Source organism: Falco naumanni, chromosome 6, assembly GCF_017639655.2.
Source record: "Falco naumanni isolate bFalNau1 chromosome 6, bFalNau1.pat, whole genome shotgun sequence".
In the NCBI taxonomy this organism is placed as follows: Eukaryota; Metazoa; Chordata; class Aves; order Falconiformes; family Falconidae; genus Falco; species Falco naumanni.
Window position 1 is genome coordinate 28,168,448 of NC_054059.1, and position 20,791 is coordinate 28,189,238.

General features: G+C 43.7%; 1 long non-coding RNA gene across 2 annotated transcripts in view; it reads left to right on the top strand.

Moving 5' to 3' along the window:
• Positions 1–20,791, top strand: part of LOC121089951 — a 47,607-nt gene that overhangs the window by 3,317 nt on the left and 23,499 nt on the right. For both annotated transcript variants that reach the window (XR_005828431.1, XR_005828430.1), the window contains exons 2-4: positions 2,910–2,943; positions 3,242–3,346; positions 5,011–5,279. This is a non-coding gene — a long non-coding RNA (uncharacterized LOC121089951). The remainder of the gene's footprint in view (positions 1–2,909; positions 2,944–3,241; positions 3,347–5,010; positions 5,280–20,791) is intronic.

The window sequence follows — 20,791 nt, forward strand, 5'->3', positions numbered from 1 at the left end:
GACTACTGTCATGGGTTTTATACAGGCTGCCCCTGAACAACAGCGTGACTGAGTTCTTTGGATCCACAGCATACTCCTGTACTATCCGAAATAGTCCTGTCGTGGGTAGCAGTAGAAAAACTTACTCATTTTGTGTCCTGCCTTGAGTGGGATGGAGATTCTTTACAACTAGTCTCATGCCTGTTTGCTTAATGGTGAGAGAATGTATTTCTTGTTTATAAAGGCCCAGTGTTCTGGTGGTGAAGGACTTTTCTCTTCTGCTCCTGTGCTGCTTCTTGTCCTCTTCTTTGCGTTATTATCTGCCCCCTAATTTACACTGCTATTCCATCTCCTCCCCTTCTGACTCCTGCCTTCTGCTCAGTTCCTGCCCATACACTCCCGATCTTGTTCTCCTTGCTGTCATTCTTTTGGTAGTTGTACCCTCTGCCCTTCTTTTCTTGTTCCAACTTCTAGTAAAGCTTGTGGGTGGAGAAGAGGACTTGCTTAGGAGGACTGGACATTTAGCAGTCTTATGTGAGAGCTGGAGTCTTAAGGAAATTCTGCTAGCAAATTTTAAGATGTCAGCTGAGCATACTAAAATTGAGTTTTCACATTAGATTTTCCATATTTGAGTAGTCTTCCTTGGAACCAGCAGAACACTTTACTTCCAATAGTCCAACTTCTTCATGAGTTTAAAGGTGCCACTCCAGTGGTTGTAGGTGTTGGAATTCTTCAGTAAAATGGTAATAAAGTTTGTTAACTTGGGCAAAACTGGAATTGGCTCTGATTTTCCCTGTGAGAAACAGCTAAACTGTTCTAGCTCAAATGTGAAAAACATGCTAAGCATGTTCATATAGACATCCATGTTTAAGCCTTTGCAGAAGAACTAAAATGATGGTCACAACTTTTCGAGGTAAAGTACTTATTTATGTCTCACTTAGTTTGGGGACTTAGGAATGAGAGGAAAAGGAGAAGATATTTTGTTACACTATTGTTTTTTATGTTCATTTTGTAAAGGTGCTAGAGGCTGGCATGAGTGTTTTTCTGCTTATATTAAAAATAAAAAGTCACCCATTTAAGAGGCTAAAGCAGCATCAGAGTCCAGGAAGTAGCAAATAAATGTGAGCTAGTGGGATCAAGGTCTTTAAGCATTACCTAGCCTGATTCTGTATTGTATCTGCACTGTGCTGTGAGGAGGGCCACAGGACTTCCTAATTTTTTGAAAATACTTGCATGGCTTCTTCATTGCTGGGCTAAGCTAATCGCTTCAGGGAGGACAAGCCTCTGAAGGAGTTGTTGAGTGTGTAGCTAATTGTGAGTGCTCTTCTATGTGAGCCGTTTTCTTCTGCTGGGACAAGAGGCATCAAGGAATGCTTGGGTTAGGAAGGTGACTGTCAGTGTGGAAGGGTGGCACCGAACCTCAGTTTTGCTGCTGAGTGCCATTCGTCTGGTTTAACTTGCTGCAGGATAAGGGCATCTCCATGCTGAGAGTAGTTTGGGCTTTGCTGGTAAAGGATGATATTGATGAATATTGATATCTGCTGCAGGGTAAATGCTGCTGTAGTCTGATATGCTGGAGTAGCTGCTGATCATGTTGGTAGTAACGTCTCAGCTTTTGTCTGACACTTTTTCTTCCCTCTTACTGTTATGGTAGTTGATGTTAAGTTCCAATCCTCTTTCTGGGAGTGTGATATATCGCACCTTATCAAATGTTACAGGGTTTCTCTGCATCCTTTCCTTCCATGGCATGTGGTGCTGAAAAGTGGAAGAGGCCCTGGGGAGCAGAGTCAGACCTATGTTACCTGGGTGAGCTGCCTCCCCACCTCAGACACCTTTCCTTTCGTCCTGATGGCCGGCGAGGGAGGGAGGATGCTGGCTAAACAGAACCATTCCCTTCTTCATGCTGTTGGCATAAAAAATACAAGTTTGTCCGTTCTGGTCCCAAGTAGGTCCAGTGAACCTCTTCTGAAGCGGTTCCAAAGCCCTGGGGCTTCACTGTGCTGCAGCTGCCACGAGACACCTGTGGAGGAGTGGAACAGGGGATTCCTCTCCAGGAATAGCCCCAGGCCCCAAACCAAACAGGACTAGTTTGCAGATCTCCCTTGAGCCTCTCTCTTGTTTTCCCTGGCTCTGTCCCAGCAAGTGTGACTTGCAAGTGGGAGGACAGAGGAGCCAGCTGGAGCTCAATGGTGTCCCTGAAAGTTGAGCTGTGTCTTTTTTTTTACAGAAATGCACCAAACAGTCTTTTAACAGCTTTTGTTTAGTTAAATGCAACTTGCTCCGGCAAAATATAATAAAGAGCCCCCTTTTGCATGAATAAACAGAAGTGGTGAAAGTCACTGAGATTGTCAAGTAAATTTTATCCTCCTATCAGGAGGCAACAGTAGGGCCCCTAGAATTAAGATAAATGCAGCTAATTTTCTTTTAATGGTGATTTGATTATTCTTTTATTACAAGTAACTGGTTCCCTTTTCTAATTGTATGACTTGCTTTTATCTAAGAAAAATTACCCAATATATGGTAGTGGACCATTAAAGTCAGTCATCCATGAACAGTTTATTGTGGTGCTATGAGATTGCTGGTTTCAGAAAATATCTATATTGCAACAGATATGTATAGATTTTTGGCTTTTCTGCTGTTTTGCCAGTGGTCATGACAAATGAGAAAGCAGGTAGTGGGAATGGATGCACAAGGCAAAAATGAAATGCAGAGGGCAGAGAGCATAAACCCTGCACACATTTAGCATGTCTTTAAGGGACCAAGACGTATTGGAGGGGAAGGGGGCACTAGGGAACAAGCATAAAGGTCCACTGGTGCTTGGAAAGGCTTCATCAGTTGTTTAGTAAATTCAGGGAGAGCTCTGTCTGTTGTGCCTTTGATCTCTGCACTTTCTGCTTTTTTTTTATCTCTGTCTTCTCCTTCCTCTGCAGCTGCCATACGAGCAAGTTATCCAAACAGGAGAAGGTACGTCAGTCAAACAGATTGCACAATGGGGGCTGGAAAGGGGGTGTTGGAGGTATAGGTAGGAGCGTGGGGAGGTTGTAAGAAAGCATCAGGTTCTGCAGGCAGGTCACTGCAGGCCACTCTTGTTAGGTTGGTTATCTAAACTGGTGTAGCTGTGATGGGCCAGGGATGTCAACAGGCAAAACTGGTGCAGAGAGGCAGTATCTTGTACTAGATCAATTAACAGTTGGAAAAATAGACAAGCATTTGATCTGAAAGCACCTAATGTATATAATCTAAACATACTTTTTTGTTCTAGGCCATATAATATTAAGGCTGATGGATATTTGAAGGTCAAGTGTTCGTCTGTACAGGGAAACTGATTGTTAAAGGAATCATGAACAATTATACCTGTACCCTGGAGGTAAGCTGGGGTAATTTCTCACATGGAAACTCTGTTCTAGAAAGCGAGCCATTTTTATTCTGAAATACAGTGCCTGATAAGGGACCAATAATAAGGAAGAGTAATAATAATAATAAGGAATAATAAGGAATGAAAGGGAGAGGACAGAAAAGACAGAGGTGGAAAGAAGGTAGTCAAGCAGTTAACCAGAGATAGCTGTGGGAAGATGTGATATAGCTATCCTTTCTCATGGGAACTTTATAGGCTAAAATAAAACTTGTAGTAAGCCTCAGAAGTCTGTTTAAAAGGTAAGGTATTTTTTAAACCTCAGTTTTGAAAAGTTCTTGCTCTTCCATCAGCTCAGTGTGGCAGAAGGATTGAATTTTTCCTTGCAATTTGTAATGACAAGGTTCTTGGTTATGAGTTTAATTAGGACTCTGTACTGTCTTCCTTGTACAAAGATCAGAAATCTGAGGAATATGAAAAGTGCATGTTAAATCTCTAGCTAGTTATGATTATGTACCTGGCACACCATTAATAGTGATTTATAGATAGAATGAAATAATCCTTCAGTGGAAGAAGGGAATGGCATGTGCATATATATACACATATATACATACTTTAGACTGAAATGCTCTTTTACGGGACAAGAACAGGACACTATACATGGATCTTTAGTAACCGGATTAATTTTGGCAGTTAACATACTGCATCTTTGCTTTACTGAAATATTTTATCACTGTTGTACTTATCTGCCATCATTATAAGGAAGCTGCTTAACGGTGGCCTGTGCTAATGCAAATTGTATCAATTTCTTCCATTAATGTTGTAGGAAGCCTCAGATACACAGCATGAGCATCCATGTAGTTACAAGCAAGGGAAAAAAGCTTCAGACCAGTGAAAGAGGTATCTAGGCAATGGGTTGCCTCCTACATTAGTGGGATGAGCTTACCAACGGCAAGTTTTGCCTTCTGGAGAAACCAAAATGAGAGAGGCATCCCTCCTCTCTGTACATGTTCTGCTGCTAATGAGACGGTAGAGCTTTCTGATGAGGTAAAGAGCTACACTTACAACATATAGTCCCCAAAAGAACAAGATAAAACACTGTTTGCTGTGTTGGGAGGTAGTGACATCTCTGCAGTGGGAGATACTTCTGAATAGAGAGCTTCGCATGTGGTCCTGATCCATGGATGAATACATGAGGAGTTTTGTCTGGAGGTGCTAGATGTTCACAATGTTAACCAGTGATGCTGGGAGGAGTTTTCAGATCTAATTTCCATGTATTTGAACACTGGAGACTTTCAAATAGAACACACAGAAAAGCTGTAATTAAATCCTAGTATTTATTTCATTCTGCTTCTTTGTGGGATCCCTCCCACAGCAGCTAAACGGTTCCTGTTCTTCTCAAATTATTCATGTTTGTGTAACTTTCAGTAAAGTGTTTTTGAAAGGTTAGATGTTAGTGCTATGTAGTTAGCATTGCTCCCCTTCTTAAGAACAGGCAATTCTATTAAGTGATCTAATTTATGTAAGTTTAAATACAATGTTTCTATAAATCGTTCCCTGTGCTTAAAAGCTATGCATGGATCATTAAAACCATAAGGTAATTAATGGGAAAGCTTTGGTATAAAATGTTATGTTAAATGTATCAAATATTTCATAAATCTCTTTTTCTGGCATCACAGATTACCACCTTTCTTACCCATTGTATTCAAATGTTTTCCTGGAGAGACGGTGTCTTACTTTCCTGGGTGCGACGTCAGAGGAGTACTGGTTGGCCAGTTTGCTTTATTGTTCCCATGCTGCTGTCATCAGAGCCGGGTAGGAAGTGAATGTCCTCCCCTGTCAAACTCTTCAGGAATTCAGGCTTCTTACCCTGCAGAGGAAGGTTGCAGAACTTTTCTAATGAAGAAAGAAACCATATTTCTACAATAGTAATGAAAGCACTCATCTGGTATGTGAGATCTCTTTTCAAATCCCCATTTTGCCATTTTTTTATCTCGGTGGGTTATTTTAAATGTAGAGTGATCTCTCCTGTCTCTTCCTTGTCTCCAACACAAGAAACTTTTCAAAGCAGGTTTATTGATCATTAATTTTCCAGCAGTCCCTCCTCATGTTTCAGCAGATAACTCTGGACCAGGACCAGCTGTTGTTTCCTGGCTTCAGTCCAAAATTTCCCCTGAAAATAAATACATAAAATCTCAGTCTTTCCCGTACTATGGAATCAATGTGCATAATATCAAAGAAATGTCTGGCTATATAATATGAAACATGGAGAAAGTTTTTGACATTGATTGTAAGTAGGTTTTCCTTGTTAGTATGCATAGTTTAAAAAATTTGTTGTGGCTATTATTGTAGCTGTTGTACTATAACATATACTGGAAACTGTATCAGAATCATGAAAAATGCTGCATGAGGAGAGAACCTGGAAAGACATTTTCCTAGAACTTATCAGAAGCAAACTTTCTATAAACAAACTAAAAAAATTCATCCTTCTCAAGGTGACAGTCAATGCCTCCTTCTTAAGAATCATTAAAATCTGTGGCTTGCGCACATTGTTTCCCCAAATATGATATATTTTGTCCAGTGTGCCAAATGCATCAGGTCTTGCTTCATGCAAGTCAATTTCTGCCGCACTCCTCCACATAGTCTCTCTCTTTTTAAAAAAATCCTTTAGATAGAAAGTGGCCATCAGATGTACCTCTCAAGCCTGAAAGGCTTCAGAGATGGTATCATAATGGGCCAACTTTCTTTTTAGACCAGCACCCTGTTGTGTTGAGGTTTTTGAACTATAAGATAGTTCTACCATTTCAAATAGCTTGTCTTGATTCCAAGTATGTTTGTAAGAAAATGGTCCTTTGGTAAAGGTGATTGGATTCAAGATTCTTTAGAATTGGCAGGTAGTCATTGCTGAGGATGGAAAAATCATAAATGAAAAAGATTGTTTCCATAGGAGAGTATTGTAACTGATAGGCTTGGTTAGGTAACTGCCCAGATAAGATTTAGGTATGGTGGGGACAAACATAGTCTGTGTAGTAGTGATGTGAAATAACAAAGATTTTGTACAATGAGCAATCATTTTAGAAATAATTAATTCTCCAGCTTTATGACAAGTTTACAGGGGAATCAGGAACCCCTTTTGGAGACTTATGAAACAATTCAATTGAATAATTAGAAGTACTTCACTGGCTATTTAGTTAATATGTATTTATTCTTATAGAATCATAATCACAGAATGGTTTGGGTTGGAAGGGACCTGTAAAGATCATCTAGTCACACCCCTCCCTGCCATGGGCAGGGACACCTTCCGCTAGACCAGGTTGCTCAGAGCCCCATCCAGCCTGGCCTTGGACACTTCCAGGAATGGGGCATCCACAGCTTCTCTGGTCAACCTGTGCCGGTGCCTCAACGCCTTCATCTTCAAAAACTGATTCCTTATGTCCAAGGTAAATCTACACTCCTTCAGTTTAAAACCATTGCTCTTGTCCTGTCACTACAGGCCCTGGTAAAAAGACCTTCTCCGTCTTTCTTATAAGCCCCTTTATATATTGAAAGGCTGTAATAAGGTCACCCTTATAGAAAGGTGTATCCTGGAAATGTCAGGTCTGTTTCCCAATACTTTCTTAGTACACTCCACGGCAAGACAGACATGGATTTCTCTGTGGTAGGCATCACTCCAAGTTGCTGAATTTTTGTGCATGGTAGTCCTAGCATCAATTTGTAGCCTGCGGAAAGCATTTCCAGGGTACAATCCTTCCTATCACATAGCCTCTGGAGGGGTCTCTTTCCAGATCCTTAAGCAACTAAATAAAATTAAATAGGTTGAACATAAGCCAAAGTCTACAAATATGAGAGCAATTTGATGAATATTCACAATGGCTGAAATTTACTCCTGATGGACCAATATAAAGACAATACACTAATTATGTTCAGGTTCACTCAGAAGGCACATAAGCAGTCATCAGGTCTGTACGTAGGGCTAAATTTCATACTGTACAAAGTGTATTTTTTAGGGAGCTGAATTCTCCATATTTTCCCCTTTTATATCATACTTACACACTTCCATTCAAAGTCATACATTTCTTCAGGTGGAGAGGAATATTCTGTATTGCTGGTGCAACTGGGTTTATTGTTATTCTTGGCACACAGCTGTTTAATTGGTTTGAACAAACAGTAGTTGCAGGGCCTGATAAGTAGGGTGATTGTCATCAAGAATCATTTAGTGCTTTGCTTTCACAGAGCACAAACTCCCTTTGATTCACATTAAAAGGATAAGGCTGGATTTTCATCTGGTGTAAATCAGAGAAAAGTGCTGCCTGTTGTGAGTGTGTGTCTTTTGTATTTAATTAATTGCTTGAAGATTTTTCTTGTAAGCCTATTGTAGGATTTGTTCAATCTCATTTAGTCCATCCTTGCTTCTGAAATTCTTCTATTATACTGCTGTGGACACTTTCTTTTTCTTAGATATCTTTGTGATGGGAGACTTGGTGCTGAACACTGCTTGCAAGGTGAGACTATATTGATTTAGGCAGTGGTTTAATGCTTTCAGGACTTTCCTCTGTCCAGTGCTTCCTTCTGTCAGCTTTTTAGAGTGTTGCTGAACATTGTGCAAATGTTCTTATTTTGCTGACCACATCAATACTTAAATGATTTCTTCCAAGACTGTACTCGGTAACATGGAGTTTCCTTTGTTTTGTGTTGTCCATTCAGTCAGCATTTGTCTGTATGCAATTTTTTTACAACCTCATCTCAGGCTTCCGTTTGACTGGTAAATAACAGTGTGTCACTTGTAAACTTTCTCTGCTCACTCTGTTTTCCAGATCATTAGTCAGGACATCGAGCAGTAGCCTGCATCTTTAGGCACTGTGCCGTTAATCCTTGGCCTGAGTAAAAAGTAAAACTGTATTCCCACTTTTTTGATTACATCAGTGACAACGGCACAACTTGATGCAGCTGAGAAGGCAGCTAAAAAAAAAATCTTCTTGCCACTGTAGACTTTCGCATTGGTTGAAGTTTGAACCAGTTTGGATAAAAATTTGTTCTGTGAGCAGCTGTGGTGGCATCGGAATCTCAGGGTGGTTCCAAGAAACCTGTAGGAGTTTCAGGAGCAGAGCAGGTGACCGCTTGGGTGGGAGCTGAAGTGTGGGCTAAGGTAATTGGTGCGTGCATGTTCTGCTCTCTACAATATGCATAAGCCTGACTGGCGCACTGGAGATTGTACACAGCAGACTGGATTTCACTGGGATCAATGTAAAGCTCTCTGTACTTTTTTTTTTTTTTTTTTCTCTTTCTTCCATCTGTCTTTCTAGTCCTTACAGGAAAAGGGTATTTCTGCACATAGCTCATCATCACTATGGCTCATTCAACAAGGATAGGGTAGTATGGAAGTCCACAATCCCTGGGAACTCTGTTCTCTTTGCTGTGTTATATTCCGAAAGCTTCAACACAGGATGAAAAGTCTTGGCATCTTTTGCATTCTGGAATGATTGCCTGGCTCCTATTCAGCTATGGGCATTCCACTCTTCTCATGCTGCTGAAATATTGATGCTGCTTCATTACAAAAAAGCCACTCAATGCCCATTTTTAAGTACAAGAGCCTGATGTGAGACATTCCCTTCAGTAGTTCATCTCATCCCTCAGATGCACGTAGGCAGCTTGCAGAGGGAATGGGGGTGTGGGGGGAGAGAATGTGTGAACAGATGGGGAAAAATGGGATCAGGTATCAAAATACAAGGATAGGAGTCCCAGCTGAGAAATCTGAACAAAAAGAAGTGTTTCATTATTGGAAGGAGATGGCTATGTCTAGTACAATTTGGCAAGGAAGATCCACTTGCTTTTCAATATTTCACTAAGGCAGCTTCTGAGGGAGTTGTTCCTGCAGGCCTGTCTCCCCTCTTAGGTCTGTCTTTAATTATGAACAGCAGAAGTATGCTGGGGGTACCTTTGGGAAGGCGGTACGAGTGATGGTGAAAGGCTCTGTGCTTGTTCACTGAAGCGTGAGAGTAAATTCTGTGCATGTTTCAAGGCAGGAGCATGCCTGGTTGGCTGCGTCTGCCTCAAATGCTGCAATCCTACCTTACAATTCATTCATGCTGCCTGCACAAGTGTAGGCTAAATGTCCTATGTGCTAGTCCCTTTGCATCTCCTTCCTTCCCTTGACCAAAAGAGCCCCAGTACCTCTTCAGCCTGAATTTGTCTTTGTTCAACACAACACCCCACTCCCCACCCCCCGTGTCTTAGAGTATGCCAGCAAGGTCCCAGTAGGACTTTCAGTGCTAGCACGTTCCCTTTATTACTGGTGAAAAAGACTCTTCTTAAACCTCTTGGCATCACACTTTGGTTTCAGCTTCACATTAGCAAGGGGTTGTCAGATTGTGTTTAGCAAGAAGTATCGGGTGCTCCTATTTTGCTGCTAAATTATAAGCTCCTAAATTTATAGCAGAAATCCTGGTTCTAAATTTGTAGCAGAAATTCTGGTTTTAATCCCTAAATACATGACTTTATACTCCATGATCTTCAGTTTATCCTGTCTGGTTTACTTTTACTCCACCTGTATAATACTCTGATCTTTCTCTGCACTGACACAGCCTTTGAATCTTGTGATATGCTCTAGTTTCATTAGCATGTTTTCATTTTCTTGTGCCAAGGTCGTTAATGAAAGTATTAAATAAGATCAGTTCCAAGGTCCCAAGCTTGAAGAAGCCTTAATTGGTTGTGCAGGGTACATTTTGTAGATAAACAGAGGACGCAGCACAGATCCTCGTGGGAACAAATCGGCCTAATCCTGGTGTCTTCTGTAGATTTATTCTGGTTATTTGGAGGATGCTGCTTCATTTCAGTCTTTTGTCCTGCACTCAGATAGCAAAACAGTCCCTTGTGCTGTGGCCTGAGTAGTTTTATGAGGACAATGAAATATGATTTGGAAGAAGCATGGTTGGATGGGAAACACCAATGCTGAGGTCGAGACAGGACAGAAATATTAGTGTCTTACTGCTGAGTGCATTTTGCAGTAACTTTGTAAGGAAAAAAAAGAGGGTCTAGTGCAGATGTGGGAAGTGGTGGTGGATACATGAGCCGAATGCCCTGAATAGCCAGATAAGGAGCCTCACAGAAATGCTGTGTGTTCTTGGGGGCATGGAGTCAGAAATGCATTGTGCTCCTGGTGTGACTCGAACAGCCACTTGTGAAAAACAGATATGTCTTTGTATAAAGGATTAGTCAAGCTTATTGCATGTCTTCTTGTGTATGGAATACTGTTGTCATGATTCATGTGTACCTTTTACATTTTGTGCAGAATTCATTGCACTTTCTGTGGAATGGAAATATATTTTCTGTGATTTTTTTAATAAATAGCAAGGAGTACATAGAGCTAAACATTGAGCAAAAATCATTATTAAGCATCTGAAAAGCAGTTAGGAGTATTAAAACCCATGGGCTTTAGGAGGGTTTTCTGCCCCTCCATGATCCCCAAGAACTGTTGTGCTATAGCGTATTGGCCCTTTTCCTGCCCTCTTCTGTCTCTCTTCTCTTTATTATACTGATGCTCTGGGGAATCACAAAGGAGAAGAACAAGAATTTACTTTCCAACTTACAAGCATTAACCCAGTGCAGATGTCCTTTTGCCTTTTCCTCAGGTTTCGGTCTTCATTCTCACAGACTCTTTCCAGACCTAAACAAATCCAAAGTTGCAAGAATTTCATCTTCCCAAATTTTTGCTGGTCCCTTGGGCCTGTTGTATAAAGGCAGAGCTTCTCTGGTAACTCAAGCTGAAATTCATTAAACATGGCATGGATTTTTAGATATCCAGGGAAGGAGCAGGAGGGTAGAAGGCTATTAACTGGAGAGAGGCTTCAGGGGGTGTATGAGTCTCTGTTAGGGCGGTCGATGGCTGCTTTCATTATGGGGTAGCAAAGTACATGAAAGGCAAATTAGTAAGTGGGCAAATTTATGCTCTCCTCACTTTGAAGGATGACACTGTCAAGTTTCTTGCTAGCAGGCAAAATCAGATTTTAACAAGGATAAGGGCAGAGGAGGAAAGATACATCCTATTCTTCCAGGATACTGGCCCCAGACTAGGTACAAGCACACTGCCTCCCAGTATGAGCACCACCAGAGAGCTGTGTCGGTGCACAGCTAAGGGAGAGCACTACTTTTGGCATAAGTTCATTTAATTCAAGCAGGTCAGCATGAAGTACACTGCAAAATGACAGGAAAGCTGCAGAGAATTCCCTATAGCAACTGTCAGAATTGCTTTCCTTTGGCAAGTGTCTGCATAGCTTCAGCTCAGCGATTTCCCTCATAATAATAATTTATGCTGGCTCAAAGCTGAGGGCATCAATTAAACTGTAAGCCAGCGACATGTCTCTAGAAGTTTTTGTCCCCTTGTTCAGTAAGCACTGTTAGAATAAAAGAACTTTTCCTTCCAGCTGATGTGGTTTTCCCTTAGTTGTGGATTTCTTTGGCTGATGTAATAATGCTCTATCATCTGGGCTCAGCTATCAGCTCAGTGGAGGAGGAGGCAATAAGCTTTACCAATAATCTGGATGAGGGGACTGAGTGCACCTTCAGTAAGTCTGCAAATGACACCATGTTGAGCAGGAGTGTTGATCTGCTGGAGGGCAGGAAGGATCTGCAGAGGGATCTGGACAGCTGGGACCGATGGGCCAAGGCCAGTTGCATGCGGTTCAACCAGGCTCAGTGCCGGGTCCTGCCCTTGGGTCACACCAACCCCAGGCAGCGCTACAGGCTGGGGCAGAGCGGCTGGAAAGTGCCTGGTGGGAAAGGGCCTGGGGGTGCTGGTCTCTTCTCCCAAGTAACAAGCAACAGGACAAGATGAAATGGTTTCAGGTTGTGCCAGGGGAGGTTTCGGTTGGATATTAGGAAAAATTTCTTCACAGAAAGGGTTGTCAAGTATTGGGGCCAGGCTGCCCAGGGAGGTGGTTAAGTCACCATCTCTGGAGGTATTTAAAATGTGTAGATGCGGTTCTTAGCGACCTGGTTTACTGGTAGGCTTGGCAGTGCTGGGTTAACAGTTGGTCTTGATGATCTTAAAGGTCCTTACCAACCTAAATGATTCTATGCTATGTCAAAGGGCATTCTGGGGGGAATGGAGCAGATTTCTTGTTGTCTGCAATCTTACTTGTTTTGAAGAGAGGTATTTTTATAGTCTCTGAACATGTACGATGTAATGTACCATATGATATCCTTTGGAATGGTCCCTTCCCCAGTCTACAAGGTAGAGCCAAGCTCCAGCTGGGATTCAGAAAGAACTGGAGCAGTCAGGTCTTCAGTAACACTATGCAGTAGCAGGCCATGTTACCTTTTCTTGATGCCCTGGTACCATTTTGGTTAGGACCAGTGAGGGTCCTAACTAGCATTGTATCCCTCATCTGCTTTTTTCCTGCACTAGACACTTGCTAGTGATGTGGCCAAGAGGCAGTCTTCTCAAAAGGTCATCAGCTCCAGGCTTCATTATGAGATTGTGGTGGCAAATCAGCTTGCCGCCAGATAGAACACAAAGACCAGCACTGGGCTGCTTGCCAGAGTGCAAGAAGGCAAGTCATGGCTGCAGGAAAAAATGGGTAGCTGGCAAAGTAAGTTGGCATGTCAGCAGAAGAATGTGGGATATCTTCAGAAGAAGAATGGACTTCACTGTTATTCTGAAAGCGTTAGATACCTCCAACAGCTTACTCAATCTGCCTCCAAACTGGGTTTAAATCTTTGCCAGTTCGCAGTAGTAACATTAGTTGTAGGAGCAAGCCTAGTTCACACTAGTCTACAAGCTCTCCTACAAGGATCCTCGGTGAAGACAAGGTTGGCATCCTTCCTTCAGTAGTATTCATCTCTTTCTTGGTTCAGAAGGCCAAAAAGGAGGAGGTAGAAAAACTTGTGCCTCCGTGGCTTGAGCCACATCTGAATGGGCAGTATCGCCCCTTTTCATTTCTGTATTAGTGTTTTAAACTGTAGTTCTACTGTTGTACCAGTCCTTAGGCTTAAGCAGCTCTCTGAGTGTGCTGGAGAGAGGGAATTGCCATTCCCAGCTGGACGCGGTTATTATTGTTCATTGTGTATTCAGTGTTCATCTCAACGCTATTAAACTCAGAGCAAGTTTGTGAAATGCACTATACATAACTCCTATCCCTCTGACATCCATCCAGCTGGAGTTAGGCATGGAAAGACAAAAAGCCCTCTCCTGGCTCATCCTTTACTGTGGGTGATCACTTTTGCTCCATTTCCCCACATTCTTTGCATTCTTTCTCGGTTGGGGCTGGATCTGGAGCAAGAACCAGCCAGACCATGAGCTCTCTGCAAAGCCATGAGCCTGAGGCACAGAGATGAACCTTAGTGAATGTTCACCTGCAGGAGGAGGGGGAGTGTGCCTTGGGGAGCACCTTACTCTTACCACTTAAGGATTAGGGATCTGTTTTGGCAAAGGAGAGGGAGTTAAGGACAAATATCCTCTGTTCAAAGCTATTCTCTTTCAGTGATGGGGAGAGGAAAGATTCCCTGTCCCAGGTCAAAAAGGGAGGACCAGGGGTAGAATTGGTCCCTGAACTCAGGACATCATATTATCTACCTTCCCATGTGCATTTTACTATTTGTGTTCCCCCAAGTGTGGACAGAAGCTTCCTAGCACACTTGAAGGAGGATGTGACACACATTTTAAGGTACACTACAAGCAGTATGCCTCCTATGTACAGTAGCAGGCTCACTCCCATTTTGGTTGTACGCTTTCACTGCCAAATATTTGGGAGTAGCTTAGTTCCTATGGTAATGCAGGTATAGATCTGCCAAGATGGATCTGCTCTGAATGATGTTTGCTTTCTCCAAGCAATTGTCCTTTGAAGCATTTGTCCAAAGGAGACACTTCCTTTGTAATGCCCAGCAAAGGACAGCCTGAGAAACCACAGCAACCTGCTCCAAGCCAGCTTCTGAGCTGGAAGGATGAATATGGCCACAACACTGCATCCCACCATTAGGGAAAATAAAACTGGGAATGTTGCTTTTATCCTGCTCAAAGAGAGCAAAATAAAACAGAAGCCTTGCAGCCTTTTGTATTAACCTAACTGAAGAGAAAAATGAAGGACATCAAGTAATCTGGACTTTATAGACGAAATTTAAGCTCTGTCAAAGCATTTCAAGGATGTGCATCTTGCCTGTTAAAAGGCATTATAATTGCAGTAACAAAACTTGCACGCTAATTTGCACTGCCCTTGCCGCAAAGTACCCTGGCAATTTTCCTTCTGTCCTCATTCTGCGTCATGACAGAGGCTGAGCCCATGTCAAAACTCCCAGTCTGGTGGTGAAAGTGAGCCTGCCGCGCCCAGTTGTGTCACTCAGCCGGTAAGAGACTATTAGCAATTTAAAGGCAGTAATGTGAGGTGAAATCATGTTGTAACAGGCAGTGATGCCCTGCCCATACTATCTTGGGGAAGCTCCTGTATCACTTTGTCATGTGATGACACATGAGACCGAGTATCCCTGTAGGTATGTGGTTAGTGCTGTGTTTATTTAGTCCCTTCCATGCTTCTGTCTCAGCCCTTTACAGAGTTGCAGAAGCTGGGGAGGACACATTAGGATCTTTCTAATGAAGAAATGTTTGGAGCATGTTTCCCACAGCATTCTCCTGGAGAAACTGGCTACTTGGATGAGTGTACAGTTTGCTCGGTAAAACACTGGCTGGATGACAGGGCCCAAAGAGATGTGGTGAATGGAGTTAGATCTAGTTGGTGGAAGGTCACAAGCGCTGTTCCCCAGGGCTCAGTTGGGGCCAGTCCTGTTTAGTGTCTGTATCAGTAATCTGGAGGAGGAGATCGAGTGCACCCTCAGTAACTTTGCAGATGACACCAAGCTGGGGTGGAGTGTTGATCTGCTTGAGGGCAGGAAGGCTCTGCAGGGGGGTCTGGACAGGCTGGAGCGATGGCCCAAGGCCAACTGTATGAGGTTCAACCAGGCTCAGTGCTGGGTCCTGCCCTTGGGTCACAACAGCCCCAGGCAGCGCTACAGGCTGGGGCAGAGCGGCTGGAAAGTGCCTGGTGGGAAAGGGCCTGGGGGTGCTGGGTGATGGCCGGCTGAACGTGAGCCAGCGGTGTGCCCGGGTGGCCAGGAGGGCCAGCAGCACCCTGGCTTGTGTCAGACACAGTGTGGCCAGCAGGACCAGGGCAGTGACCGTCCCCCTGTACTGGGCACCGGTGAGGCCGCACCTGGAATCCTGTGTTCAGCTTTGGGCCCCTCACTGCCAGGGGGACTTGGAGGGGCTGGAGCGTGTCCAGAGACGGGCAGCGGGGCTGGGGAAGGGGCTGGAGCACAAGTCTGATGAGGAGCGGCTGAGGGGCTGGGGTGTTCAGCCTGGAGAGGAGGAGGCTCAGGGGGGACCTTATCGCTCTCTACAGCTGCCTGAGAGGAGGCTGTGGGCAGGTGGGGATCGGTCACTTCTCCCAGGTAACAAGTGACAGGACAAGAGGGAATGGCCTCAAGTTGTGGCAGGGGAGGTTTAGATCGGATATGAGGAAAAATTTCTTCACCGAATGGGTGGTCAAGTATTGGATGAGGCTGCCCAGGGGGGTGGTGGAATCACCATCCCTGGAGGTGTTTAAAAGACACATAGATGTGATGCTTAGGGACATGGTTTAGTGGTGGCCTTGGCAGTGCTGGGTTAACGGTTAGACTTTATGATCTTAATGGTCTTTTCCAACCTAAATGATTCATTATTCTGTAATACAGTGTTTCATTTGTGCACACAGGAAAGCTTTGCTCGCCCTGAGTAGCTGCAGATACAGAAGGCTGTTAGATGCAGCCCCTGCTCTCATCATCTTCTGCTGCCTAGAAGTCACTTATGTGCTGTTAGTAACCTCCAGCGCAAAGAAGTATGACATTTCTGTCATGGAGTTTTTCGAGTTTTGCTTGATTCATGAATTAGATTTAATCCCTGCTTCAAGCACTGCTTGAGAGCTTGTTAAATCTGAACATTAAACATCTAAGTTATATTCTAACACTCCATTTAATTTCTCCCCTTTTGCACTTAATGCAGCATCTTGCTTTTTTTTAAAGTCCAGTTCCTCACCTGTTGTTTTTGGTGTATGCCCACACAATGTTTAAATGATTGAGATTGCTGTGTGACAGATAGCTAAAATATTTAAATTGCAAGCCAAGGACTGGTTTATAATTCATCATTTTAGCTGAAATCACTAGGAAACCTGAAGCACTGGTTGAGCGTTGGGCCCGAAACACTGCTCAGTTCCTTTTCAAGGTTAGAAGTTCAGGTTTTACCCACAGATCTAAAGTTCCTAAATGTTACAACTGCCGCAGTTTATGAAAAAAATTGAGATTGTGTTAACAGATGTTATTCAGTTTAGAGTCTTAATTAATTCCTTGTTAAATACCTCAAAAGCATCATTAAAGGCTGTGGGAGCTTGGCCACTTACTCAGGTGCACAGGCTAATGAACTCTGATGCCAGGAGGGAAAACCAAGCTAAGCCAAGCCACAAGTGAAGCACACTTCACCCTCCAGATCCTTTTAGCAGGTCCTGTCCTAGGGCACAACTTGTTGTTTACAACAAAGGAAATACTACAACTAGAACACGGTCCCCAGGGGGCACTTCCCTGCTTCTGTTAACTGGAGGAAATAAGACACACCTTCCATGTGACCTGAGAAACTGCTTTCTAACTGCCACATGGACCTGAGGTAGGCAGAGATGCCAAAACCATCCCTAGGCTGCTGATCTGTGTTGTAAAAAGCTGCAGCATTTGTTAATGCATGTGAGCTCCCGGACACAGATATTAAAAAGCAATGCAATGCTTTTGGAGATCCCACCAGGCCCCTTGTACAATCCAAAGGTCAGGTATTGCTATGATGTGTCCTGAAATAAGAAAAGCTATCCATCTCACTGATGGAAAGCAGCACCACAACTGATAGGGGTGCGGTGGGTGCCGTGTTTGTGATATGGATCGTTTCCCCCCAGTTGCAAACTAGAGCTCTGCTTCATGGAGATGCTGCGCCAGCACCTTGGCTTCGGTGGCAGCTGGGGCTGATATCTTGTGAGGGGTTCTCAGAAGTTTGCAGGAGCACTTTTCAATGGGACAGCAGCTCTTTCTGTTCCTTGGATTATAAATTGTGTCCTTAGGTTGGTCTCCATATTCAGAGTTGTGTTACCCAAAAGGTCAGTATTTCATCCACATAGCTGTCTGCATCTTGATTTTGAGGACAACTAATATTTCAGAAGTGCTGAGCATCCGTGATTCCTGGGCTTCTGGCAGCTCAGTCCTGAGTTTCAATTTATGTATTTAACTATGATATTCATCCTGCATTTGTTATGCAAGCCATGAAATATTTCTTAATAAAGCTCTTTTGTTACCAATAAGTCAAGTTAAGCTGCAGTGCTTTTTACACCAAATATTTTATTCAGAACTTACTTTTGATAAATGCCAGATGATTTGAAGGAAGGAGACATCGTCCATCCCTTCCATGATCATCTCCACACTCTCAGGCTTATGAGTAGACTACAGGGGGATCCTACACCGTGACTTCTTGAGGCTGCTGGATCCCACTGCTTGGAGCGAGGCTCTGAGCTCAGAATCCTCACCTAAAAAAAACATAAAAAATATACCAGTTAAAATACTCTTGCAGGATGATGCCAAGCTCTAATCAGCAGAGGTGAGCAAAACAACAGGAAAAAATGGGAAAAGCCTGAGATTCTCCAAAGGTGGTGGTTTGAAACCTGTGCTTACATAACTTGTTGAAGTCACAAATATGAACTAGGTCCAGCAAACTCATTCAATTTTTTATTCTATAAATAGTTTCCTCTTTCCAGCAGCACGAGTTTAAGGCTTAATAGTGGTTTGGCAGTTTGCAGGGATAAACCTGAACAGTCTGCCAGTTTGCTGTGAGGGAGGAACAGAGAGATGGGGAAACACCCTGCGACTCATTCCCACCGGACCTTACTGATTTAAGGTTTGAACTTAACCCCTTTGTAGGATTCAACATGTCTGATTATTCGGACAACATATGAAAGCCCAAACCTCAGGAGAGGCTGCCTTCCCCAGTGCCCTGCCTGCCAGCGTGACTCAGCGCTGGAGGCTCCGCTGCTCTCCCTGCAGGGCTTCAGCATCTCGGCAGGAGAGTCCTGCGTTTTTATGCATACCGATTTCTGCATCGTTTTTCAAATGATGGAAAAGCACCCAAAATGTTTTGCTCTTAGTTGTTTTTTGTTTGTTGTTGTTGTTGTTTCAGGGGTTTGGTTTTGTTTGTTTGTTTGTTTGTTTTTTAATTATTATCCCTTACAACTTGCTTTCCCAGCTCATTTCTATGTTGCTAACTGGAAATGCAGAGTTAAAGGAGGCAGTGCTGGAGTTGCTAAAGAAGCCGGGCAGGAAAGAGAAAACAATGGCTTGGATAAAACCCATTCTCCTGGACAGAAATGGGTAACCAGGCTGAGAAGGATGAGGAGGGATCACTGAGCTCCCTGTCTGTGAGGCTGCTTTGGGAAGGCTGGCGAGAGGGGAGCAAGCTGAACTGCCGTAGGAGCCCCACAGCAAGGAAGGGAGCTGGGGGATGCCGCGGTGTGCTGGTGGGAAGCTGGAGATGGAGGGAGCTGGCTGCAAGTGATGCTGGCTGCTGCTGCTACCCCTGAGGATGAGCAAATGGGACTTGCCTGTGCTGGGAACAGAAGGGATACATGTAGGTAAGGGAATATGCTGGAAGAAGTGGGTGCCTGGGGGATTATACCTTGGCCATATGTCACTGCAATTTTTGGTGGGGATGAATAAAAAATATTTCCTGAGGGGAAGGTGCAGACCCATAGCAATCAACTGGCAGAAAGCAAACCTTTTTCTGGGAGAGCTGAAGTAGCTGTAGTGGGTCACAGCTTTAGCGTGAGCCTTGGCAAACTCCCCAGGAGAGGAGAGACACAAGCCCCTCTGCTCACTAAGCATCCCTGATGAGACTCCAGGTGGGAGGGCAGTGTGGCCTAGCAGCCACGACAGGTCCAAATTCATATTTATAGCTTACTGTTGTTAATCTTCAGTTCAAAAATCATACAAACACGTCAGAGTCATCCCTGCCTCTGCTGTGGATCCTCTGCTTGGAGGAGGCCCCAGAAGGAAGTCCTTGGAGGGCAGTGGCCCAGCTCAAGTTGCAGACCTGCTTTGTGTCACTGACACAGCTGTGCATGCAAAGCAAGTACACCAAGGGGTCTGTGCCCTGGCCTGACCACAAAGCACCTCTGTGCACAGTGCGTGCTCTCCTGTGCAACAGAGAGAGCCTGCAGGGCTGATGCTTCTTCCCACCACCATCGCAGGTACGGCCAGCCCTTTCCATTCAGGAGTGTACCTCCCTCAAACAAGAAAGGGAGGAACATCCTCTCCAGGAGACACCTGAGAGGATCAAAGAAGGAGAAAGAAACCTTGCAGGATTCTCCTTACGGGAGGTTTCCATGGGTGCCCCCTGCCATGACAGGAGTGGGATTCACCCCTCAGGAAGTCACAATGCCAATGCTCATCTTTCACAGTCCTGCCTGTGTTTACCTGTGCCCTCATGTATTAACACAGCCCAGGTGAGCCACACAACATGCTGATTGTCCTGGCTCTTCTTCTTCCTGGTTCCAAAAGTGTTTTGCCATTGAGTTTCAGTCCTCCTGTGCTTTTGCCCTAGGATCTCGCCTCCCCATAACAGTGTTTTCTGCTCCAGGGCAGGGCATCATCATGGTCATCTAGGGTTCAGGTCTTCATGCATGTTGTGGGGCACCTGTACAATGGCTGTGGAAATAGGATTCGTTGGCATCTCAGCTGGCCCAGGTTTTGCCTGTTGCCCCTTGCCCACCATGGATGCTTTTCATGACCCATGTGCTGTGTAAGTCCAGGCAGGGAGAAAAGGTCTTCTCCAAAGTCAGTGTCCTGCATTGCCAGGGTGCAGTCCTTAGTCAGGCATTTCCATCTCACACAGGAATTGGAAGCCCTGTTCTTAAATATCTTAAGAGTGAGGTGTTTGCCTTTCATAAAACTTTCTGATATACTTCACCATTTGCTTTTTCTCGTTTTCATTCATTGTGCAGAGAAGAACTTTTTTTAAAATTTATTTTAAGAATATAAGGGGTATGGGGTATGTATGTTGTTAATTAACAAATGTATTAAATATTCCATCAAGGAAAGTGTTTTAACAGGCACTCCTTGTTTCATGCACTATTTACGTACGATAGCTTAGGTGAAAATGTTGCTTGAGGGAAAAGGTGATATTCTTATGCCAAGACAAAGTGTCTCTCAGCCCAAGTCATTACATTTACTTGACAATGACCCTGATCAGAAGAGCAGTGAAACTAGTTCATAAATAGATTTTTATATCAGTGGCCTGATGAAAGACTAGAGTTCATAGACTTTAGTGATTGTGCATGGCACTATTTTGCAGAAGTTGTGCTGTTAATATTAATATTCTGGTCAAATTTTTATGCAAATAATTAAAAGTTGCCATATGGA